Source organism: Alligator mississippiensis, chromosome 5, assembly GCF_030867095.1.
Source record: "Alligator mississippiensis isolate rAllMis1 chromosome 5, rAllMis1, whole genome shotgun sequence".
Taxonomy (NCBI): Eukaryota; Metazoa; Chordata; order Crocodylia; family Alligatoridae; genus Alligator; species Alligator mississippiensis.
The window spans coordinates 106,074,105-106,099,310 of NC_081828.1; the positions used below are offsets into that span (position 1 = coordinate 106,074,105).

The 25,206-nt window shown below is 46.6% G+C and overlaps 1 long non-coding RNA gene across 1 annotated transcript in view; it reads left to right on the forward strand.

Annotated features, from left to right (window-relative positions):
* The window catches only part of LOC132250859 (uncharacterized), a 37,772-nt gene that overhangs the window by 7,270 nt on the left and 5,296 nt on the right, over nucleotides 1-25,206 (forward strand). The window contains exon 2 of the long non-coding RNA XR_009462516.1: nucleotides 13,718-13,904. This is a non-coding gene — a long non-coding RNA (uncharacterized LOC132250859). The remainder of the gene's footprint in view (nucleotides 1-13,717; nucleotides 13,905-25,206) is intronic.

Consider the following 25,206-nt stretch of genomic DNA (forward strand, 5'->3'; position numbering starts at 1 on the left):
ATGACCCTCCTAGACAATTTGCCACCCACCAGACTGTGTAGTCATCCAAGTCACAGCCTCTTAACTTGTTTACCAGTATGGTGTGGGATACCGTATCAAAGGCCTTCCTGAAGTCTAAGTAAACAACGTCAACCCCTACTCCTGCGTCCAGGTGTTTTGTAACCTGGTCATAAAAAAAGACTAGATTAGTCGGGCATGATCTACCTGCTACGAACCCCTGCTGGTTTCCCCTCAGCATAATTTGTCCTGCCAGGCTCTCGCAAATGTGAGCCTTGATAATTTTTTTCAAAGACTTTGCCAAGGATGGAGGTGAGACTGACTGGCCTATAGTTGCCTGGGTCCTCCTTCCTCTCCTTCTTGAAAATGGGGACCACATTGGCCCTTTTCCAGTCCTCTGGGACCTGGCCCATGTGCCAGAAGTGTTCAAATATTCCCGCCAGTGGCTGTGCAATGACATCAGCCAGTGCCTTCAGTACCTTCGGATGGAGCTCATCCGGGCCTGCCGACTTAAACGCATCCAGTTCCTCCAAGTGCCTGTGCACCATCTCGGGGTCTATGCTTGGTAGTCTGGCACCCTGCTGCTGCCTCTCTACAATCCCAGGGAGAGACTTTTCTTTGCCTCAGTGTTCCTAAGCGAGGGGCAAGACCTCATTGAGGAGTTCAGCCTTGTCCCCCCCTGTCCGTCACCAATTGCTTCTGCCCATTTAGTAGAGGTCCTATTCCACCCTGGGCCTTCCTTTTACTCCCTATATATCTGAAAAACAATTTCTTGTTATCCTTAACTTGGGGTGCCATCCTCAGCTCCATGGTAGCTTTGACCTGCCTAACTGCCTCCCTACAAGCGCGAGCAAAGGAGGTATACTCCTCTTTAGTAATCTCTCCACATTTCCACTTTTTATATGCCCCCCTCCTTGCCCGTAGGTTGCTCTGGATTTCTTTGGTCAGCCAAGGAAGCCTCTTGGCCCCTTCCCCCTTTTTCCCCGCATCAGGATCATCTCCCTCTGTGCCCGAAAGATCATTTCCTTAAGGCACAGCCACCCTTCCTGGGCTCCCATCTCTTCAAAACTCTTACTCTGAAGTGTGTCCTTGGTGTGGGGGTCTGTAGCAGACCCCTACCACCAAATCCCTTTCTCCTTGACCTCCATGTAACCTAACCCACAATGCTTCTACTTTCTCCTCTTCCGATTCCATTTTGATAAGGGTTGATGTATATTGCTCATAGAGTGCAACCCCTCCCCCTCTCTTCCCCACTCTATTCTTTCTGTACAGCTTATAACCCTCAATGCAGGGGGTCAGACTCAATGATCTATTGAGGTCCTTTCTGACACTATCATCTATGAATTGCCACCCCCCCTTGACATCGCCCCATCCGGGGTGATGTCACCATACCAGTTGTGACGGTAGTTTTGCTTTATTGATTCTGGCTTGTACCATGCTCAGGGTAGAAAGGAGTTTTCAATATTGAACCCCCCCCTCCCCCCCGAAATATCAAAATAATCATTAGAATAAACAGTATTACAATTGGATGGAACACAAGGTTGAGGGCCCCAGTGGCAGTTGGGAACCACGTGACCAGGGTTCCCATCCACTGTGGTGTGTGGCTTCCTCACCCTTACTTCATACCTGGGTGACCTTATGGTTGTTAGCTTGTATAATGGTGTAGGTTTTGTTAGTCTGGTGGTTTAGGGTCTGCAGGGCTTGTTGAAGCTCCAGGTGCTCAGTAGCATGTCCGAGGGCTTGGGAAGAGATTCCTAAATGGACTGAAGTTGGATTGGGCTTGAAAACACCACCTTATTTCTTATCAACAGATGAATTTGTCACCCTCCTGAGCATGTATCATATATCACAACCAGTGATTGCCCTGACATTGCATAGACATACATTCTGTTGAAGGTTAGTAATGCTATAAAATTAATTTATGATTAGGGTAGTGCATAAAGTGTGAAGACGTATGCATCCTAAGCCCACATCTACAGTTAGATGGACTGTTGGGGGTCTCTAATCATTACATAGGAGCAAACTGAAAAGTTAGGGTCGAAGCAAAGAGCATTAGATTGTAGCATAAATTCTTTGCAAATGTATCTGTAATAGGGGGCCTGCTTGGGGCTGACTTTCCCAGTGGCCTGCCCACCTTCTTGTCTGCCACGCCTTGATGTTAATTGATTAATAGATGTCAATTAAGTGGGAGGCTGCCCATTTTCTGCCCCGATGCCAGGGGATGCTATCTGTGGCTCCTTTCCTCCCCCACACCTCAGCCCAAGCCTCGCAGATGGCATCTAGATGTTCTCCTCAATCACCAGCCCCACACTGGGCCCCAAAATCCTCCTATCAGGACCCCTCCAAGATTCCTCCATTCAGGCAGCATTCCCCACCTTCATTTAGGCTATCTAGCTCCCTGAAACTATTTTCCCCTCTCAGGTGTGGTCCCCCCAGGACCTTTGGCTACCAGCCCTGGCCCACCTCCAGGCCAGTGAGGACCCCAGACCTCCGCTTTTGGGCATCCCTCACACTGGGCCCCTGGCACTTCCGACTGTCCTGGCCCCAGCATGGGCCAGTCGAGGGTGCTCTCTTGATCGGGTCCGAGCCTCTAGCCCCTCACTCTCTCCAAGGGTCTCCCCTCTGGGCCCTACAAGCAAAGGGGTTACCCACCCAGTGGTGAGGGCTAGGGGTTAAGGCACCCCAACCCGCCTTTCACCAGGGTGGTAACTGGCCTGGCATTTCCTGGGGGCTTCCGCACCACTGAGCCCCACCAGGCCACCCACTCCTAGCAGGGTGTAGTTTTTAGGTCATGCCCAGGACCAGGAGCCTCCTTACCATCCCCTACAGCTACTCCCTTACCTCCAGATGATACCAGCATCCCTCCAGCCAGGCAGTGTTGTTGCATGGCCTCTAGCAGCCGAGCTTCCCTGTTTATATGGGCAGTCCCAGATCCCAAAATGGTTTCCCTAATCGGGCATCTGGCAGCTGCCAACTCCAAGCCCTTAAAGTGGCAGGCACACACAATGCCCTGACACAGTATCCAGAACCAATGTTCTTACAGTCACTGATGGAGATGGCTTCAAACTTGCTATCAGGTTGTTTCTGTGCCCAATGTCTGTGTGTTTGAGGGATCACGAATGTGTTATTGATTCAGCTGCCTAGAGTTAGAATTGGAAGAATTCTTATTTTTTTTTTTTTTTTACCGCTGATTACCCCAGAAATTATGATATTAATAGTCCAAGTATCTAGATTGAAACTGAATTGCAGCATTCTATTGTATGACTGGAACGAACTCTGAGGATTACTTGGTTTGGGTCATTAACAGGTTTTGGATTTCCAATGGGATACGTCCTTCCATACCTTGGAAGATAATACCCTTGATTATGTCTAAGTACTAGGTTTGGGCTTGGATGCACATGAGGGCAGAGGAGGTATTTCTTCCTAAGGCTATGATAGCCTCAGTCAGGGTATGGAAGTCTTGGGGTTCAGTGTGCTGCATCCATCACATCAAGGATGCCGTGGATACAGTCAGTTGATCTATTGACCTAAAGTTATCTTCTGCAGGTTTGTCTAGCTGGTGGAAGAGGTGTCTGACAGTTACCAGTATGTTTTGGAACACCTCTGAGTTTGTGGAATTAATGACACTGGCACCAGCCCCAATCACTCCCAGCACTATGTCCAGAGACCTTTGCCTTCCTGGAGCATGGGAGTTGTCAGCATCCAGCTTGGCAAGGGTTTGCCTAACCCATGCCTGTCACCTGATGCTTAAAGGGATCACAGTTTCCACACTGTTGCAGGACACTGTGCTTGCAAGTCAATGGATCTAGTTGTATGTATTAGTAAAGGTTTACTTACATGTCTCTCAACTATGAATGGTCCAATTTCATGTTTTTGCACCTCTTCATGAACAGTGATTTCAGTGGCCAGAGCAGGGAGATCCTCAAAGGATGAGGCTCTCCATGTTCCAGAATCTGGAAGGGAGAAGCTGTGGGTAAAGAATGCTACAGTTGGATAGGAGACAATCCCCCTCCACAGTTAGTAGAATTGGATGTAAAGTTTTTAGAATTTGGGATAAACCATGTGAGCATGATGTGAAACCATCCTTATGGCTAAGTTACTGTCACTTGCATCAGTTGTGGGGAGGTTGGTTGGGAGGTGTTGCTTCCCCAGTTTTGTGGTTGACTGCATAGTCATCCTTTATTTTCCACTCTGGGTGTTTTGAGGACCTAATTTGTTCTGTGGATATGTTCCCTTTAGATCTTTCTTTTGCAGTGATATCTGCCAATCGGTTCATTTTGGCTCCTAGGGTGTTGTTGCATTGGTGCCCTTTTACATGCCAGACAGATGTGTAATGAAGAGGGATATTTTTGAATCCAGCTCCATATTGCTTGCCAGTCCTCTTTTACCATCTACAGTATGCCAATTCACTTTATTCCAATTTTTGGTCCAATATACTAGTGCTTTAGCACAAAAATCTGAGTCGGTGTATACCCACAATTGTCCTCCAAGGGGGTACTGCTGCTCAAGTAATTCCTTAAGAGTGTATCTTTTGCCCTTGTGAAAACTAGAGCTCCCATCCCATGGTCAGGCTGATCTTTAACTGATGTATTTTCATCTAGTGGGAGAGCCTCAGCTACCCAGGTGCCTTCCTGGCATGGGTTCACATCAGGGTACTCATGCCTTGCACCTTCTTCTAACAGGGCATAGGGAAGTAAATCTATTTTGGCTTGAGTTTCATGTCTTATACCTTATCCCTTTAAAAACAAAGCCCACTGAGCAATCCAAGTATAAGAGATCTTGAACCCTGTCAGTTTCCCTGACAGGATGTTTTTCAGAGGTGAGTGATATGTTCGAATAATCACTGGGGACATTTCAGTCAGTCTTTCAAATTTCTGCACTTCCCAAACCACAGCCAAACATTCCCTCTCACATTGATTAAAGTCTGGTCCTGCCAATTTCCATGATTCTTAGGCCACAGGCACTAGGTTGTTGTTTGAGTCCTTTTGCAACAGAACAGCTGAAAAAGCTTGATCTGTTGAAGCCAATTTAACATAAAAGGGTTTGGCTGGGTTTGGGTACACTAGTGCTGGTGCAGCTGTTGCCTTGTGGGGTGAGGCCAGAGAGAAGGCAAAAAGTGGTGGGAGCAAGGCTGAGAGCCTGCAGAACAGGGACAGAGAGGAGGCAAAAAGTGGGGGGAGTGGGGCTGAGAGCCTGCAGAAAGCAACGGGGCTGAGATCCTGCAGAACAGGGAGAGAGAGGAGGCAAAGAAAAAGTGGCAGGGGCGGGACTGAGAGCCTGCAGAAGAGGGACAAAAAGGAGACAGTGTCAGGAACAGGGCTGAGAGCCTGCAGAAAGCAATAGGGGCTGAGAGCCTGGTGTAGGGAAACGGAAGAGGGACAGAGAGGAGGCAAAAAGTGGTGGGAGTAGGGCTGAGAGCCTGCAGAAAGCAACAGGGCTGACAGCCTGTAGAGAAGGGACCTCCTTCTAAAATCCTGGGGGATAATCAATGTGCTTGATTTCAGGGGTCCTATTACCTGCCCTATTAAGGGGCAAGACCATCCCAGACAACAATCCTAACATCACGCACCTAACTACATAATCCCCAACTGGTTCCCCTTGGGCCTGGCTGCTAGCCCCAAACTGCCCCCTGAAAGTTTTCCTCTCAATATTTACTCCCAGATCCTGTATACTCCGGAGGATCGAGTCTCCCCTAAAGCCACCCTCTCAGTTCCAGACTGCTATCATTTCTGGGGGTGCACAGGCTCTTCTTAAACGGTGCCACTCCCAAGTATTTAGGGTTTTGTTCTCCACTACCTGGAGCAATTTTTGCAGCCCTTGCCCCAAGTTTTTTATATTAGTGGTCCCCAATGTTTTACCTAGGGCAGCAAAATCTGCCCCACTAAGGGGAACCAATACATTGGTGGTTTTCCAGTTGTTCCTTTGTGTGTCTCAGGTGACCAAGGTCCTAGTGACTACACGCACACCTCGGGCCCTAGTTTTGTCTCATCCTCAAACTCAAAGTCTTCAAGGGAGGGGTACAGTGCATGGTGCGAGTCCCCTTTCCTGCCCCTGGTTCTTCCCTGAAAAAAGGGGGCACCTGATTTCCAGCTTGGTTCTCCCTGAACCAGAGCAGCTTCTTGTAAGCTGTGCTTCTGGAGCTTTTGCTTTAAGCAGTTAATGTTTACTTCACAGGGGCCAGGATTAGTTTTGGCTTCTTTGCCAGATTGATTTTTTTACATTGGTTTTCACCAGGTTTTGCAAGGCCCCCTGGCTTGCTTTTTTCTGGTAAAGTGATTCTAATTGTTGGGCTTGCTTTGATTTGTCTCTGTTAATTCCTCATTTTCTTGTTCCAAATTATGGAGGAGGCTTTATGTTTGGTTATTCATTTCTAATTGTGAATTTTTGTCCCTCAGTCTGAATTTTGTTGTCCTTTTCTTTGATTTCTAAGACTCTTTGGGTTTTCTCTTCAATTGTTGTCTTAACAGCATGCCACAGTCGCCAAACTGTGGTACTGTGCTGTCTCTAGGCTGATGGCTTTTTGCAGAGACAAAATTTCTCAAATTGGACTTCAGTATCATTCAGGTATAACCCTGGGGTATACACATTCTCCCTCCAAGGAGGATGACCCCCCCTTCAGAACTTCCCTGCGCAAAGAGAATACCCCCTCCTTTTTCACCCACTTAGCCTCATGGTCACTAATATCTGGCGTGAGGGTCTTCTTTTTAAACATACTGGTTCCTGGGCTCCTATGCAATAACAACAACAGAAATGCCTTGGGTTCCTGTCTGCAGGGGGCAGGAGTTCCCCTAAAAATGCCTCATTACTGGGATTACTGGGTTCTGAACACCCACTATGCTGACCCTTCACCAGGCATGCCCACTCCCCACTGGAGTGAGTTCTACAAGACCTCTCACCCTCAGTAACAATCCTGCTATGTCCGCATTCTCCACCAGAAATGTTGACTTGACCAGCAGGACCAATGCTCAGGATCAGCAATTTCAGGTTTACTAGACTAGGGTGTAACTATGCAAACACAGAAAAAGTACAAGAAACTAAAACAAACACACACACACACACACACACACACATACAGAGGTGACTGTGGGTTGGTAACTGGAGACTGAAATTGGTGGTGTGCAGTCCTAGGGGAAGAGAGGGAGAGAGATGAAGGCACAGACTTATGCAGCACACAGCTGTCTGTCAGGAGAGAAGACAGAGAGAGACACACACACTTCTGCAGCACACAGCTTTAGTGCCCATTGGGAACAAGGGTTAGAGAGAGAGGCACATACTTCTGCAGCACACAGCTGTCTGTCGGGGGGGGGGGGGGGGCTGAAGGGAGAGGCTGGGAAGCACTGAGGTGATATTTACCTATCCAAGTGCCATGGATTGATGATCGATGGCCAGTCAATGTCATCCCGAGGCTGAGGTCCAGAGGGAATCACCAGCTGATCCTCTGGTGGATGGCTCGTGCAGGTTATGTGGTGGGGTGCTGGTCCAGATAGGGGAGGTGTCCAGCAGGGTCACTTTCCCCTGTCTTTTTATCAGGCAGTTCCCTTGTGAGCCCTGTGGGTTCAAAGCCCAGATGGAAGAGGGGCTAACAGCTTTCATTTTCTCATTGATGCGAGTCCCACCCAGTGGGACGTGCAGTTTCAAAGTGTCCATTCTTCTGACAGTTTTGGGTGGGGGGCTTCTTCTCAGAATTCACAATGAGGGTGGTGCTGGATTACTGGAAATCCATAATGCTCCTGTTTGCTTCCTGGAATCTTATTTCCAATTGAATGCAGGGTTGTTCCTGTGTATCTTTGTGTTGATGGGTCCATCGTTTCCACCTTTTTCACTCTCTCTCGCGTGCGTGCGTGCGCGCGCGCGCGCACACACTTTCCAGTCACTCAGGGACCAACTTCTCATACGGGCACAATTGACATCACAACGTGGTTACAGTCTGGCTAGCTGGTGTCTGTTCTGCAGGCTGTTTGCACCCCTGGGGATGAGACAGGGTTTGGCTTAATGCCAAAACCACCCCTTGGGATGTAGAGTTCAGGGGGTAGAAAGTTTGCCCACACAGAACAGGAGGGTGGAGGAGGGGACACTGCATCCTGGGAAGCTGCGAGACTGCAGCTTTTGCTTATCTATGGGGAGTGGCCACATGTTAATGGAACACAAGCTGGGTAACACAGATAAACTTGCTCTGGATTTGTATAACTTTAAGCCTAGAACTAGATTAGGGTGTTATTGTGTGGAGAAGCTATGGTTTAAGAGCTTCAGGAGCCACCTCAAATTAATGTGTAACCAAGCTAAAAAGGACATACATGCTTGAGTTAGATCTAAATAGCACAAGGAAGACACACGTGGTACAAACTATAAGGCAGGATATAGATGAAAAAGTGAAGCTCCAGGTAGTTTGGGATGATTGAGGAGACCAAGTTGAGATTTTAGTGTAGTGTAGACCAGGGATATCAAATTCATCCAGCCCTGGAAACCAAATGAGCAGATTTAGTGGGTTAGACTGGAACCAACCACCTCTAACACCCCTCCCCCCTGACCCACAGCATTGGGTCCACCCTGCACACAACACATGCCAACCCCAGAAGCCAGCATGGGTTGCACACTGCTTGAGGCAAATGGGCTGGACCCACTACTGCAGGCAGCAGAGGGTTGGTCCAGGGTGCTGCATGAAGCCCTGATGACTGTTCACAGCAAGCCTCGGGACCAGTGCATGCTGCCTGTAGCATGCATGGCTGGACTGGCTGAATGTGCAGCATGTGACATATGGCGCACACTACATGTGGTGCTGTCACCTGGCCCTGCACACTGGCTTTGTGCCCAGCAGAGTGCCACATGGAGTGCATGCCCTGTGCCAGCCTGCTGAGTTGCATGCTATGTGCACAGCCAGTCTAGCCCCACATGATGCAGCCCTAGCGTTCATTGTACACATGGCCCCCAGGACCAGCAGAGGGCATGGGCTGCTCACACCACATGGGCTGGATTTGGCACTGAATGTGTCATAGGGAGCACATGCAACATATGGGGTTGGGGCTAGAGGCATATCATGGAGTAATTCCTCTGACCCCTGGGCCAGATCATATGACTCCATTGGTCACATTATTGATATCTAGGTGTAGGCATACTTCTAGAGATATCTCTTGTCATAGGATCAAATAGTCTCCCTTTTTTATATAAAACTGCAAGATATTTTTTTGAAGATGTTTACTACCAAGTACTTATTGGTGTGGGGATTTAACATGTATTGCTACTATTGACCTTGCATATGAAGGTCTCAAACTGATTCAGTTAAACAAATTGAATTTTTATTAGCTTATCCTACACAACATATATCCACATCAAGCCTCATGCCATATTATTTAGTTTGAGCTTTTTTGCTTTGCTATATTGTAGTAGTTTTATCACAATCTAAAAACTCAGTAAGTAATTGGAACAAGGAACCCTACTCCTATTATGGGGAAGAGAGGACCATGGATAAAAAACCATCAAAGCCCCTTAAACCAGAACCTTCATAGCCCAAATAGGAAGGGGATTACCTGTAGCAGAGAAAAGGCTCTGAAGTGATAATGGTCCCAGCTGCCAGGAGGGACACCCAGTCAGACAAAAGTGGGCATGCATTCTGCTGCTCATGAAGGCAGAGACCTCCTGAGGAGAAGCAACTGGCCCTGGGCTAGTGACCCACTCCTGCAATGCCCAGAATGCAAAAAAACAGGGAGAGAGAGGAACAGGGGAGATTATCAGTCAGGGCTTGTGGACAGAGATGATATCTTTAAATAGACCAAAAAGACTTTTGCAAAAATATTAACTACACTTGGGCCAAGTGAGCAGGAAGCCTGATCATCTGACCAAAGGGGAGGGACTTACTGGGATATAAGCTCTTCAATGGTTGAAGAGTGGGATTGGCCTCTGTAGCAGAGGAGGTTGGAGGCCTTGAAAGAGACAAGGGCAAATGCAAGTTCAGCAAGAGGAAGCTCTGCTCTGGCTGCAGCCCCTTTGATGATGGAAAGAGTGGGAAATTCTGTGAACTGTTTATATTAACTCAGGAAGGAACCAAAGGACTGTTTAAGCTAACCCTTGAGGAGTCCAGGACAGTGAGTGCACCCAGAGGAATGGGGAATGTTTGTGTTGGGCCAGGAGACCGAGTGCACCCCCAAGGAATGAGGGCCATTTATGTTGACCTGATAAGTGTTTGTTTTCCTCTCCCCCACCCACCTGCTCACTTTATTGGTAACACTCCATGTCTGGGACAGCTGTGAAGGGAGGTATAGAGACGCAGAGCAGAGTGCTTAGCTCCCCATGATTTCTTTTTTCTTCAGTTTACCCTTTCTTCTTGTTCTTGGAGGGAGGGAGGACAAAGCCTTGGTCAAGCTGAGACCCAGGAGGGGGGCCAAAGCCCAGATGAGTCGGGGATATAGAGTGAAGCAAAGCAGGCAGGAGCCTGACCAGGGTTTGAAGCCCCAACCAAAGACTGACAGAGCAAGGTAACAGGGGGCTACCACATGGCTGGTCACAACATCAGCCTTCCCACCTGTATAGGGCAGTCCTCCCACCCAACTCACCTGCCACACCTTTTGTTAGAACTAAGAAGATGTTCATAAGCAGGAGGCTGCCCATTTAATGCCCCAATGCCAAGGGTGTAATACATGGCACCAAGCATCCCTACACCATGCCCCATGGCATCCAAGATGACTTCCAACTTCCCTGGCCCCACTGCTGGGCTGCATTTGGCCTCTGGCTCTAACTTGGCCTCAGACATACCTTGGCTACATGGCCCCTCTCTGAGGCCACAGCTCCACTCTTCACTGGGGCTCAGATCTCAGGCTTTTTCCTGGGCCTCACTCTGGGGCCTCCTGCCCCCATCTCATTCTGGGCTTCTGGACCTTCGCCCTGTCTCAGGCCCTACTCTATGGGCCTAGACCGTGTGCTTTTCTGTTTGAGTGTGCTCCCCTAGCTTTCTTCCTCCACAGGGTACCCACAAAGTAATGGGGGCTGAGGCTTTACAGCACCCCATCCTCACGTTTCACTGTGGAGGCACAGGTGTGACATTTCCTGGGTACTACCCTGCCACAAGCAGCCCCACTACATAATCCAACCCCAGCAGAGTGTAGCTTTAGGTCATGCCCCTGGACCAGGAACCTCCTCCATCCTCATAATTCCTATCCTGACCTCCATGTGTTCTGGGAGCTGTAGCCTGAGTGATATTCCTCTTCTGACTCCCCAGGTATAAATGCTGGCTCTGCTGCTTTGGCTTATATGGAGGCTTTCCAACCCTCCTTCCCATCTAGTGGCCCCCTTTTGGTCCTGTGATCATCTAACTGGGCCCAACCACACCTCCCAGCTATTCAAAGCCTGAGTGAAACCTCCTAAAGTGGCAAGCACAACCTGTGCTCTGCTATACAAGGGAAAGAGAAAGATGGATCCTCATGTAGCTAGCCAGACTAGTAGCCTGGGGAGGAATAGTGGGGAAGTAAGGCACCCACATCTGGACTCCAGTCACCCAGAGACAGCCTCCTACAACAGTATATTAACTGTAACAGCAAGGTGTGGCAGAAAAGAGTGAGGAGCCTAATTAGGGAGCTTGGGTAGGCAGATGGGTGCAGCAGGTCACCAGGGGGTGTCACAACCACCCCTGGAGGTGCATCCACTATAGTGATAATGTTATGTGATGTATTGACTATGTACTTCCCCAAGGTGAGTTGGAAGATGGCTAAAGTGGTACAGGGATAGTAGGAGGCCACATGAGCTTTACCCTTTGCTACCATTAGGAGTGTCCAGGTGAGCTCTCACATGCATTTCCCTGGAGACAAGTAGCAGGGGCACTTCCTGTCCTCAGGAAATGTCTGTGCACGTGCGCTCTGGCACACAGCAACTTCCTGCGGGTGGAGTAGGGGAGGTTGGGACCAGTACCTGGGCTGGCCCCAAGAAGCGTTGCCTTGGATCCTGGGGGCTTCCCAGGGCTCCAGTGGTAGTGATCTGGCAGCAGCTGGAGCATATCTCTGGCTGGCCAGGTGCTGGTTTCAGGCAGCGCACACTGCCATCACATGTGCTATCCTGCTGTTTTTGTTAGCACAGGTTTTTTTGACACTGGGAACTACAAGTGTCAACCCCCCCCCCCCCCCCCCCCCCCCCCAGTGCTGCAAATTAGCAGTTCAGGGAACTCCATGTGTTGCATGTGAGGTGTGCTGCTCTACAGATGGGTCTGTGGTGCCACTTACCACATGTGTGCGCTTGTCTGGGTGTGCCCATTTTGGCTGAAGTGCCTTCACAGTATATATAAGTGGAATATGTTTACTCAGTACTGGCAACCAATATTCTGATTGTCCTCAGCTTCACATCCCAGATTGAGCTGGATAATGATCCATTGACAACCCAGTTGCTTGTAAAAACAAAAAAACCCAACCCCCCCCCCCCCCAAATCTGACTATTTGACAACTCAGTTTTGATCTATTGTATCACCTCTGATCCTTCCTAAATTGTTTCCATATTGGTCAAGGCCAGAGCACTGACAGTAGACAGAAATGTGATTTTTAAGATAATCTGAACTGTAGATGTGCCCAAGTGCAGACTGACTCACCTAGATGATGATGATGTATATTTTTTTCCCTGAAATATTAGCAGAGATTTGGGCCTTACAAACAACCAGCTAACTGTATCCAAAGACAAAAAAGGCAGAGGTGATGTCAGGTATGTCCTAGATAACAGCTGAAGAAAATGGACTATTTTTTGCCTTTTCCTTTAAATCTTTTTCCCATAGGGATTCATAATTTAGGGATTAATTTGGGGCCTGAGCTATATCTCATGAGATGCAGAAGATCATTTTTTATCATCTCTACTTGACTAGACAGATACAGACCTTAACAAAATTAATGCATGTTGTCTTTACCTACATTTTCTATATGATAGCAATTCACTTTTTAAAATGGGCTTCATTCTGACCATATTTGTTGCATTTAGAATCATAACAGTTGATCATTCTGTGTTCCTGGAGGCCAAATTTGGTTTCAAATGTTTTTTATTCTTGATGACTTGACTGGTAGATGTGTTTGTGCATCATAAAGCTAAATATGATACTTATTCTTAAATGTAAAATAATTTTCCTGCTGACAATGAAAATTATTTTTTTTTAAATAAAACATTCAATTTTTAAGGAAGTCGAAGTGAAAAACTATAAAATCCTGACACCCATCTGAGTACAAATATAATAAAATATACTTTCAGCAATACCATCACCTCGGGAATTCATTTAATCAAACATTTTCCCCCCCCCCCCAGCAACTTTATCTTTTGTTTATCTCCAATTTTTGTTTTCTTTTATTTTAAATACACACATGAGCTAAAATTTGCTTGAAGCTCAAGGTCAAAGTGGAATATTTTACTGCTATAGAGTTAAACTTTTGGACATGACTTGTTTTAATATCCTCGTACCTCTAAAACCTAGAGATAAATAGTGATCAAATTTTCCTGATAAGAGAAATAAGAAAACAGTTCAGGGCTGTATGAGAAATACCTTGTCACTGTTAATCAGAATCAATTCATCAAACTATATATTCTCTTCGTTTCTGGAAAATGAGTTCTGATGATTTCCAGCTTGAAACAGTTTTCAATTGGAAAATAGATTATATCACAAATGGAGCTTCAGCATTTTAAATACTTTAAAGTGCAAAAGCAAGTACTGTAATTTGGTGTCGTGCTTCAATACTTCATTGGATCTTCTGAAACTTGTCTTTTTCAGAGTTCTGTCCTTCTGGCTTCCAGTGACTATTAGGTAAAAGAGAGCAGTTGAGGAAGAATGTAGATCACTCGCAAGAAAAATTGTTCAGAAGCCTCACGGATGCAGAGTGGCCCCTCTCCCCAACCCAGCCCCACCCCCAGCTAGCGGCTGTCAATGCCAGCAGCTGGTAGGTGAGGGGTCCCTCATGGTGAGTATTTTACTTTTTTCTCAGCTAGAATTGTGTAGATTGTTGTTTTATTTTGAGACTTGTGTAGTTATTCTCGGTAGCAGCTTGGGAGGCATGGGGGGACTTAAGAAATAATGATGGACTGTTTTCCCATGATCTTATTCCTAGATTCCTATCATTGTATCAGGGCTGATTCTGAGAATGCTGTACCTTAGTTGATATCGGAGCTAAGCAGGACTGAATTTTGCCCCATTCTGTGCTTACATAAAGTTTTAAAGGTTCTGAAGATTTTCTGATTGTAACTATCTCTGCTATTCAAGGCATCTACTATGTTGTACCTTCATTTTCTCAGTCAACTACCAGGTAGAACTCGTCAGAAAAGGCATTAATAATGTATTTCATTAATAATGGAAAATAATATATTCATATATCAGTTTTAATGAAACTGACAGGTTTCTGTTGCAACTATGTCCAGTTTACCTCAGCATCCATACCCATTTTCTTATTCCCTCATCCAAAGGGCTGCCTTTGGAATCAAGATCTTATGGCTTGCAAGGTCTATGGACCTGGAACAATCCCATCAAAAGGAGTGACCTGGGACTCCAGTGCTTCCAGTCTCTTGGGCCAGTTGGCTGTCCAGACTGGCTTGGCAGGTAGTTGCTCTAAGACAGGGGTGGGCGGAAGGCTGCTTACCCAGTTTTGGCAGGCTGTTGAGGGCCAAATGGGTAGCCCCACCCCTTGACAGGTGCCCTACCCCCTGGTCACCATCTTGGGACCAATGTCTCAGGTCCAGCACCGGTGGGGCACAGGCTGGCAGGGGTCTGTGGAGCCAAGCTGGGCTGCAACAGCAGGGAGAGGGGGTAGATGGCCTGGCTCCATAGAGCCCCTGTCAGCTGGGACCCTGTACTCCTGCTGCTCAATTCTCAGCCCCACCGGCACTGGCTCTGGGACACTGGTGTCGGCCCCATGCACCTGCTCACTCCCAGTTCCCCCCAGCCCCATGGTAGAGACTGCATACAGCAGGTGCATGGTCCTGCATGCAGTCTGTATGCACAGTGGGTGCATACAGACTGCCCTGGCTCCCCATGGTACAGACTGCATACAGCGGGGAACCTCCAACCCCCCACTCACTGGCAGGGAATGAACTGGTGCTGAGCATGGGGGGAAAATGGCCCCTCCCCCACCCCATGGATGACCCTCCCTGCTGCAGCCACTTGCAGCCTGAGCAGGGCTGTCCTGAGCAGGCACAGGTAGCCCCACACAGACTGCAAGCAGCTGCAGTGTGGGGTGCTGGCCATGGGGTGAGCGAAGGGCCGCTTTTCCCCCGCACTCAGCACCAGCTTTTAACCTGCCCCTGCAGCCACCCTGGACCCCACACCAGCTCCGGGCTTGCACAGCAGCAGCAGCAGCAATGAACACTGCCTGGTGCAGCAAGTTTGTGGGGCTGCAGTTGCTGCCACCATGTGCAGCCCTGATGGGTGAGCCTGGAGCTGGAATGGGGCCCAGGCTGGCAGCGGGGGTGGGTTACAAGCTGGTGCTAAGCATGGGGGAAAAGTGGCCCCTTGCCCATCCTGTGGCTGGCACCCCATGCTGTAGCCACTTGCAGCCCACGTGGGGCCACCTGTGCCTGCTCAGGACAGCCCTGCATGGGCTGCGAGTGGCTGCAGCAGGGAGCGCTGGCCATGGGGCAGGGGAGGGGCCACTTTTTCCTGAGACCCTTTTCCCCTAACTTCTTCCATGCCTAGTACCCTCCCCTGCCCTTCATTCACCCCTTACTTGAGTTTCCGGCACGGTGCAGCCACATGGTCCCTGCTGGGGCTTCTGGCTGGGGGGGCGGGGCTGAGCAGGCCCTGCTGTTGCGGGAGCCCAGTGGGCTTCCCCTGGGTCCTACTGCTTCTGGTTCCTGTCATTTTTGACAGGAACCAAAAACAGATAAATTATTAATTTTCTAAAATTTTTAGGGGCCCCTTGGGCTCGATCTGGCCCATGGGCTGTATTTTGCCCACCCCTGCTCTAAGAGCTGAGCAATCTGAAGAGCCAGCTGTCCCATGATTCTGGTAACCCTTGTGTCCTCTGTCTCAGGACAATCATTATGGTAGAGCTATGGACTCTGGAAGCCAGGACTTGTTAACAAAAATTGACATAATTCTTGCAACTTTTCTTCATGCTACTCAGTCATGGGTGGGGGACTGATGAGACCCACTTCCATGTAAAGATTCCTGGTAATATCTCTGATGGACAAGAGCTCCTGAATCAGCACAAACACCAAAGCACCCAAAGATAAAGTGCAGGGCGCCGGCCATTTTTTTTCATAAGGAAGAAGTCATGAGTGGACATGAAACTGATGATATTCATGACAGTTTTACCCCTGACAGGAAGCACTACAGCATGCACATTTTACATGCATTCAACCCTGAGACAGGATGGGATCATTAAGCTCTGAAATTACAAAAACATGCCCTGTCTACCTGGTTCAGCTCTGCATGTGTCAAACATGGAAATAGGCTGGTAAACCACTCCACCATTGCCCCCTTTACCACTCTATAGATTTTTTTTTAGGATGTAAGCAAAGATACAAGTTTTTGCTTGAGATTTTCTGGGCAAAGGTGGCACCAGGGGGTGCCTCATTTCTGAGTTTGAGCATTCAGGGTGGGATGTTTGTGTGAGGATAATTGTTTTTCTTGGTGGCCTTCTCAAGAGCACCACAGAAGCATTAAGACATTAGGGCTAAGATGTAATAGAATGTATACTGGTTTGCAAACATCTGTGTTCTCTATTCCTAGGATGATCAGTAGAATCCCTAGAAAAGTAGGCTAGAAGGGACATCTGCAAGTCATCTAGAGCAGTGGGGGCCAACCTTCTGGCAGGTGTGTTGCAAATTAAATCCTTACCCTTCCTGAGTGCCACTCCTATCCCTTTCCCTTGCCCATCTGCTGCTCTGCTTTCTGCTCCCTGTCCAATCTGCCCCATGATACCTGCCCCCTTTTCCAGTCTCCCACACACAACACAGAGTTCTGTCCATATCACTTGTGGCTAGGGCTGTATGAAGCTTCAGTCCCTGATTTAATTCGGCAGAGATTCGGCTCAATTTGGTGACTGAATCTGAATCAAATCGGAGGACCCTTTAATCTCTCTGCATCAAACTGGAACCCTCAAATAGACTCGGAGAGATTCAGAAACTTTCAGCAATTCAGACATAGACACAGCAATGTCTCTTCTAAATACCACGCTGGTACCTCGAGGTAGAAAAAACATTTAAAGCTGTGATTCTTCGGATCAGCATCAAATTTTCCGATTCAGCTGAACTGAATCGGGGACAGTGATCTGAATCAATTAATCAAATCACTGTCCCTGATTTGTGCTGAATCCAAATCGAGTAAGGCCCATTTCGCACACCCCTACTTGTGGTACACATGCCACAGGTCACCCTGATCTAGACCAGCCCACTGATCATTCATGACCATACAATCTAAGCCAAGTGTCTGTTTAACCCAGTGGTGTTCCACCTAAAGCCCACAGGTTGGATCTTGCTCATGTCACCCAGCCTGTGGAACATCCCAAAGGTCTGCTAATTGGGCAGCAGGGCAGCATTAATTATCATGGCTGTCAGCAATATTCATGGCAATTAACACTCCCACTGCTTACCTGCTTCCAAATTTCTGGACCTATGGGGATCCTATCCATCTGGATAACATGCCTCTGTGCACCAGGCTGGGCTAGCATAAAGGGTCATTCTGTAGGCACACCTGGAGTATAGTCAGATCAGATTACAGGGTTAAGCACAGTCAGGCTGCAAACAGATCTGGCACGCAGGGTCAGGCAGCATGTGAGGCTGGCCCTGTATGCTGGACTGCACTCACAGACCAGTCTCCCACATACAGCATCAGGTCCACAGGCCAATCCCACACACTGAATCAAGCATGCAAGATGACCCTAGACACTTGGTTTAACTCAAGGAGGCAAATGAGTTGAGCTTTTAAAAGCTGTGGACTATCCATCTTTAAATATTTCTGTGTAATCTGCTTTGATACTTATATTATGAAAGTTCTTCCTAATATCCAATCTACATTTTCTTTGCTGTATTTGGAAACCATTGCTCCTAGTCTCATCTCCTGTGGCCACTGAGAACAGTTTATCACCATCCACTTTATAACCACTTTGAAGTATTTGAAGACTGTTACCAAATCCCTTGCTCAATCTTTTTTCTCTAGATTAAATAATCCCAGTTCTTTCAGTCTTTCTTTATCATGTTTTCCAGCCTGCTAACCATTTCTTGCTTGCTTGCTTGCTTTCTCTTTAGTGGACTTTTTCTATTTTCTTCATATCTTCCACACTGTGTGGGGTCCAAAACTGGACATGGCATTCTAGGTGACAATCTACCAGTGCTGAATAGAACAGAAGAATTACTTTCCTTTGAGCTGCAAGTGACACTTCTATTAATAAAGCCCACTATACTATTGGTATTGATTTTTGTTGTTGTTGTGGGGTTTTTTTTTTTTGTTTGTTTTGTTTTATACAGCAAGAATATACTGGTGACTTGTATTCAACTTTTGAGTTCCATTGTAACCTCCCAGGGTTTTTTGTGCAGTACTGAGCCTAGCAAGTCATTCCCCACTCTGTATTTGTGCATGCGATTATCCCACTGCAAGTGCAGGACTTTGCACTTGCCTTTACTACATTTCAGTAGATTTTTTCTTATACCATTTTCCTGTTCATGCAAATCATTCTAAATCCTAATCCAATCCTCCAAATGTCTGCAATTCTACCCAAGTTGGTGCTATTTTCAAATGTGCTGTGTGCACTCCATCTGATCTGCCAAATTATCAAAGATATTAAGCAATACCATACTCAGGACAGACCCCTGGGGAGCCCTACTCAATACCTCCTAACTAGACATTGAGCCATTAATGACTACTTTTTAAGCACAATGGCATAACTAATTATTTATCCACCTTGCTATGGTTTCACTTAAATGGTGCTTAGTAATACTTTAAACTGTAGCCTAGTGCCTAGCAATTATCCAAATTTTATGAATTGCAACCATAATCATTCATATTTATTGGTCTATCCAAGTATGGACAATATTAATTAAATTTCAGGATATAATAAATTTCACTGACCCCACAAAATTATATTATATATTTTTCAACTCCTATAGTCCATAGTGATATAGTTCAGTTACTACCAACATAAATTGCTATGTTTTGTTTGCATCAAGGCATTTCACATACCAACTTTAATTTGTTTGAACTTAGTAAATACTCAAATAGCACAAAAAATAATTGATTTTTTTTTTTTTTGACAAAGAATAGCAAGTTCAACTCGCTGCTGCTTGTGGGGCTGTATTTGGTTTTCATAACAGGCACTTATCAGAGAAGTACTGACACTTCAGTGAATCTGAAAACTTTACAATTTTGATATGAATAATTATGTCTTAATATTCATAATAAATAATTCACTTGAATTATTTCCTATCCATTATTCATTAGTCATATTCATTGCTCTTTTTAAATGTTTCCATCTGACAATCGGGGAATGGAAACAATATCCTGGAAGTGAAGTAACCAATCCCTCTCTGTCTCAGTGTACAATATACAAATAAGTATATTTCTTAAAGCTAAGGCTAATTTATAAACAATATGGTACCACATAGACTAACCTGATTATCAGGGAAATGGACTTTCCATTTCCCACTGAAAAACAGAAAAAATGTGGATTTTCCCTTTTAAACATGAAAAATATGGATTTTTCAATTTAAGAGAGAAATGCATGAATTTTCCACTTTTGCAAAGAGCTCTCTGCAGGCTGGTAGAGTTCCAGCCTGCAAGGAGCTGGGTGAGTGGGAGGAGGGCAATCAGGAAGGGGGCGCCATGTGCATGTGTGCACTCACACATGCACAAGGTCACCAGGCAGCCTGGAAAGCAGCTCTCATTCGTAAGTCTGGTGGAGGCAGAGATGGGGTTGAAGCCCCCATAGGGAGAGAGGAAGCAAGTGAGTTGGGCAGGGCTGGGGCTGAGCCTGTTGCCCACCTGGGTGGTGTATGGGGCTTGGGGTCCAGGGCCATAATCTGCAGCTGTAGGCCCAGGCAGGGAGTGGGACAGGGCTCTGGGTGGCTCATTGAAGGGAGCAGGGGGAATGGGGCTGGCTCCCTGCTGCTGCATGCACTCCCAGGGGGAAGCAGGGAGGGCACATCCCCCCCCCCCCCCCAGATCTGTGCATGGGGTGGGGGCAGGCTGCCTGCTGTGCGCTCAGGCTCCCTGACTTGCTGCCTTCCCTCCAGGTCAAAAATAACTCATCCACCACCACTCTCTGGGTGTGACCATCAAGCCACTTTGCCACCCCTCTGACTGTGCAGGCATCAATGCCACCATTGCTTAGCTTTTTTTATGAGAATGGAGTGAGAAACAGTGTCAAAGTCCTTCTTGAAGTCCAGGTAAATGACATCTACCTCAACACCTGCATTCAAGGACTTTGTGACCTGGTCATAAGAGGAAACAATGTTAGTTAGGTAGAATCTGCCCACAATGAACCCATGTTGGTTGCCCTTGAGCATTACCTCCCACGCTGGGCCTCTGCAGATGTGTTCCTTGATAATTTTCTCAAAGGTTTTCCCAAGAACCGAGGCTAGACTAACTGGCCTATAGTTACCTGAGTCCTCCTTTCTCCCCTTCTTGTAAGTGGAAACCACATTGGCCCTTTTCTAGTCCTCTGGGACCTGGCCAGAGCACCTTGAGTGCTCATACTGCCATTCCAGGGGCCCTGCTATGACCTCTGCCAATCCCCTCAGTACCCTCAGATGAAGAGCATCTGGACCTGCTGATTTATACATGCCCAGCCCTTCCAAGTGTTCCCTAACTAGATCAATGCCAGACCCTAGGCATGACATCGTGTCCCCTGAGCCTGTCTGTAATCCTAGTGGGGGAGTTGTCCTGGTCCCTGCTCAGAAATATGGAGGCAAAGAACTCATTGAAGAGATCAGCTTTTCCCTTTCTGCAATCACCAGATTGCCAAGCCTGTCCTGTAGGGGCATATAAAATACTAGCATTTCCATAAAATCAATTAAAATCTTTTCAATCAGTACTTCACAGGAACTATACATAAATTCTAGCAGTGTGTTGCTGTTGGGAGAAGGGCATATATGTGTATATGTATGCACACATACATATACAATAAATTTATTGGACCCCCTAAAATTTTATTGAGTAACTACTTCCAAAATCTATTCTAAGTACACTTTAGACTTAATAATTATGAAGATTTATTATAACCTTGATGACTTGAATGCTTTGGAGAGGTCAATACAATATATTCTTGTATAACAACTTATTGAATGATCTAGCCCTTGTGTTGTGCAGTTTAAAATATATGAACCTAAAAAGCACTTTAGTGAAAATGTGCTATGTCACTGGATGAAACATATTGTCTCTGCATTACTTAAGTCCAAGACTTTCTCCTAGAATGGAATGATAGGAGAAAACTTGATGACTGAGATTGAAAAAAGATATCACCGTTGTGCTATCATAAAACTTTCTATGGCATCATACAACCAAGGAAACCCTTAAACATATGTCTTGCCCCTTGTCAAACTGCAGCTGCCAAAATTGTCTCTGTAACATTGTGGTATAAATTTATGTTGCCTCTTTGCAGTGAACATCTGTTTGCTTTATGCGGAGGAGTGTGGAGAGCCCAGAGCTGTCTGTGATCTCTAGATGCCTAAGGAAGGAAATTCAGTGGAGCAACTCTAGCAGCAAAATTCTCAGGGTGCACATAATCATGCTCCTGAATTCCCAGGAGCACCTGCTTGAGTCCTCTATTTGCAGAATAGGATCCAGGGAATCCCTCAAAAGATAATTCCCTGGATGTGCACATTGCACTGCTGTACCACAATTTGGGGAATGCTTCTCCTAAGTGCTGCAAGTTTCCCCCACTTGCAGAGGGGTACCCTAAGTTTATTCTCCAGTTTGCAGTTGACCTATAGGATTGGGCTTCTGAAACTCCAGGAGTGGTAGAAGCCTGACCTTGAAGGACAATAGGCAATTTCTGAATCGCCCAATAAGGTGGATCAGTCCCCGCACAACTGATCCTGCTCCAAGGATGCTTGAGAGAGAGGGTGGGGACAGGAGAAGCGGAAAGAACAAAAGCCACATGCTCCCCTCTACTAAAAATATATTTGTCATTTGTATTTATAGTAATCATTTTTTAATTTTAGTCTCTGTTTTACTACTGTAAACCAGATGGTGATTATGGTAGCTCATAGTCCACTAATACACCCTACTCCTCAGTTGTTTCCAACTTATAGCAGAAGTTCTTGTAATTAGAAGTGCACTCTGTGTTGTTATATTCAATATCATTTTTTTTAATTATAGTGAAGATTATCCCATTCTTCCTTCATAATACTGCACTTTTCCAAAATATCTATTTGATAATATTTGCATCATCAGCAAATTTTATCATTACATTCCCACTACCTGTGTAAAACCAGTAATGAAAAAGTTATATAATATCAGTACCAGTACCAACCCTTGAGGAGCTTTATTTAATAATCCTTTTCTAGGCCAATGTGTCTCCTTGGCCAGCACCTTTTTCAGAATGGTTTTAGATCACTTGGTTTGCATTCTGGATATTAGGAATTTAAACAACAGTAGTTACCAGTTCTTAAAATTCTTGTACTAATTCCCATTTTCTCTAGCTTAACTAATGCTGTCCCATGTGGCAGGATATCAAATATTTTACTGAACTCCAGATTAGACTGACTGCATTTCTTTCACATAGAAAATTAGTTATCTTATCAAAGACATGTCTTTTAAATATTCTTTCCTTCAGCACTTGTTCTAAAATCTTGCATTCTATTGAAGTTAGATTAACCTTTTTCACCTCATCGTAATCACAGTACAAAATTTACCTTTCTCAGATTTAAGGGTACCAACCTTGACAAGATGGATTTATGCAACCCTGCAAGATTTTTTTTTTTTTTTTTTAAAGCCTGAAATCAGTAAAATTACATGCTAGTTCTTTCAGAATTCTGGGATGGAGAGTAATTTGACTTGAGCATATTGTCACAGGACACTGAGGTTTTCCTGCTCCTTTAAGGGCAGAAACTGCCTAGAGGGAGCCTGGTGGACTAGGCCGAAGCTATTGAGGAGGAGGAGGCCTCATTGGGACACACTACCATGTAGAGCCTCTGCGCCAGTAAGGGCGCAGTGACATGGCTGTGGAGAACACAGCGCTAGTTAGGGCACAGAGACCAGGCTTCAGAGAGCCCAGCACCAGTGAGGGTATGCAGACAGGGCTGCAGAGAGCCCAGCACCAGTGAGGGTGCAATGACAAGGGTCCAGGGCCTAGTGACAACAGGAGGCTGAGCTACATGGAGGCCTCATAAAAAGGGACAACATTTAATTACCACTTATGAGGCATGGGGCATGGTAAAGGGGAAGTTTTGGAGCCAAGCACCTAGCCCATAAAGCTTGGGAGTATCGTAAGACACCTCCTGGGTGTAGGACCCAGTAAGAGGTCCAACATCCCACAGGGTTTAGAGGAGTCAGTCATGACTGTGATTGAGCAGCAACCCAAGGGCAGCCTCCCGATTCACTATTTAAACCAGAAAGACATGGCAGGGAAGATCACTAGGTGCCCATAGGGTGAAGTCGGCATGCTCACGGAGCCCTAGGAGCATCACGGCTATCCCTGGGGAAGGCTGGCCCTGGCCCTGATTGCAGCTGAGGTGGAAAAGACCCAAGCATCGGAATGCCTTATGGTGAATGGCTTATGGTGAATGAAGCAGGAAGAAAAGTTGCAAGAGATGTAGAAAGAGATGACCACATTGAGGACCAAGTCTCCTGAACCCAGTACAGCCCAGGCATCAGAACAGAAGGATATTCTACAGTGGCTGGAAGTATCAAAATGCATTATAGGGGCTCTATGGAAAGAACTATAGAGCCAAGAGGACCAGTTAGAGGAGTTGCAGGAGGAGCAGGCAAGCTGGCAAGAGTGAAACTTACAGTCATAATGTCTGGTGCAAGAGTTCCGAAAGAAATTCATTGAGAGCCATACCCAGTCAGAGGAGATGGGGAAAGATATATTGAAAGAAATGGAGATGGTGAGAGGATACATGGCAAATCAAGAAGTGTTGCAGGACCACGGGCAGTCCCTTGAAATAGAGATAAAAGACAGAACTGAGGAGTGCGCAACATTGCAAATTCAGTTGCAAAGTGTGCAGTTGGAAATGGGCCAACTTGGGGAAGAGGTACAGACCCTGGAGACCCTTCTAGAAGGCGGCACAGCCAGAAAGGTGGCACTGCAGGCGGAGAGGAAGCGGCAAACATTACAGGCCACTTAACCACTGGAAGACAAGTTGTTGGCAATAGGCATGCGGTTAGCAGAACATGTAGTCATGGCTAAAGCAGAATGCCAGAAGCACTTTCAGGAGCTTGAGGTTTTGAAAGAGTTCTTAACAGAGACTGAAAAACATATAGAGACTGCATGGCTAGTATTCCTGAAGTTCCAAGTGCACCAAGAACTACCCAGGAATTTGGGCTGCAGAAGCCCCAGAGATGAGGTGCCAACAGTGCAGCAGGAGAAGAATACAATGATGGAGGGACCCTCAGAGGCAGATCTAATGACAATATGGGAAGAAATCCTCCCCACAGTCATGGAGGGTATGGACTAGAAATGGGGTCAGTGGATGAGCCAGTATGCATAGGAGATGGGTTGCCTAAGAAACACGCTAGAAGGACTTGCTAGCAGGCATGACACTGGAATATTGACAATGCCAGAACAGATCCAGGAGATAGAAGTGGATAAGGTGGGTACAGAAGCTGAACAGAAGAGTGAGCAGTTCAGTATGAGAAGCAGGACCAGTGATCCAAGTTGCCAGGGCCACACTCAGAATGGGAAACATCCAAAACAAAAAGGCCAGCGACCAAAGATGGCCCAAGCCCTGGCACATGGTAAACCAGATACCTGGTTTAAAGGGGAGAGGGTGGCAGAAGCCCCACTCAGAAAGTGGGCAAAAGAGCCTGACATGAGGAGAAATGGCCAAACACCCAAGGAAACTCTAGGGGAAACAGAAGCATGCCCAAAATGCAACCAGGAGTAAAAGCTACCAAGCCCCACACAGAAGCAAATACCATGCCAGATTCAGATGGAAGGCCGGGCTAAGGAAGCAGAAGGTTCCCAGCACTGAAGATAATAAGACAAGAAGAGGGGCAAAGACCTGAAAGAAGACCTTGAGTATATGTTAATAATCTCCCAGAGAAAGTTAAATGTTGGGCCTTGAGGAAATTGGTTGCAGCTAGATTTGGGGGAGTAGCCTACATCAGTGTGT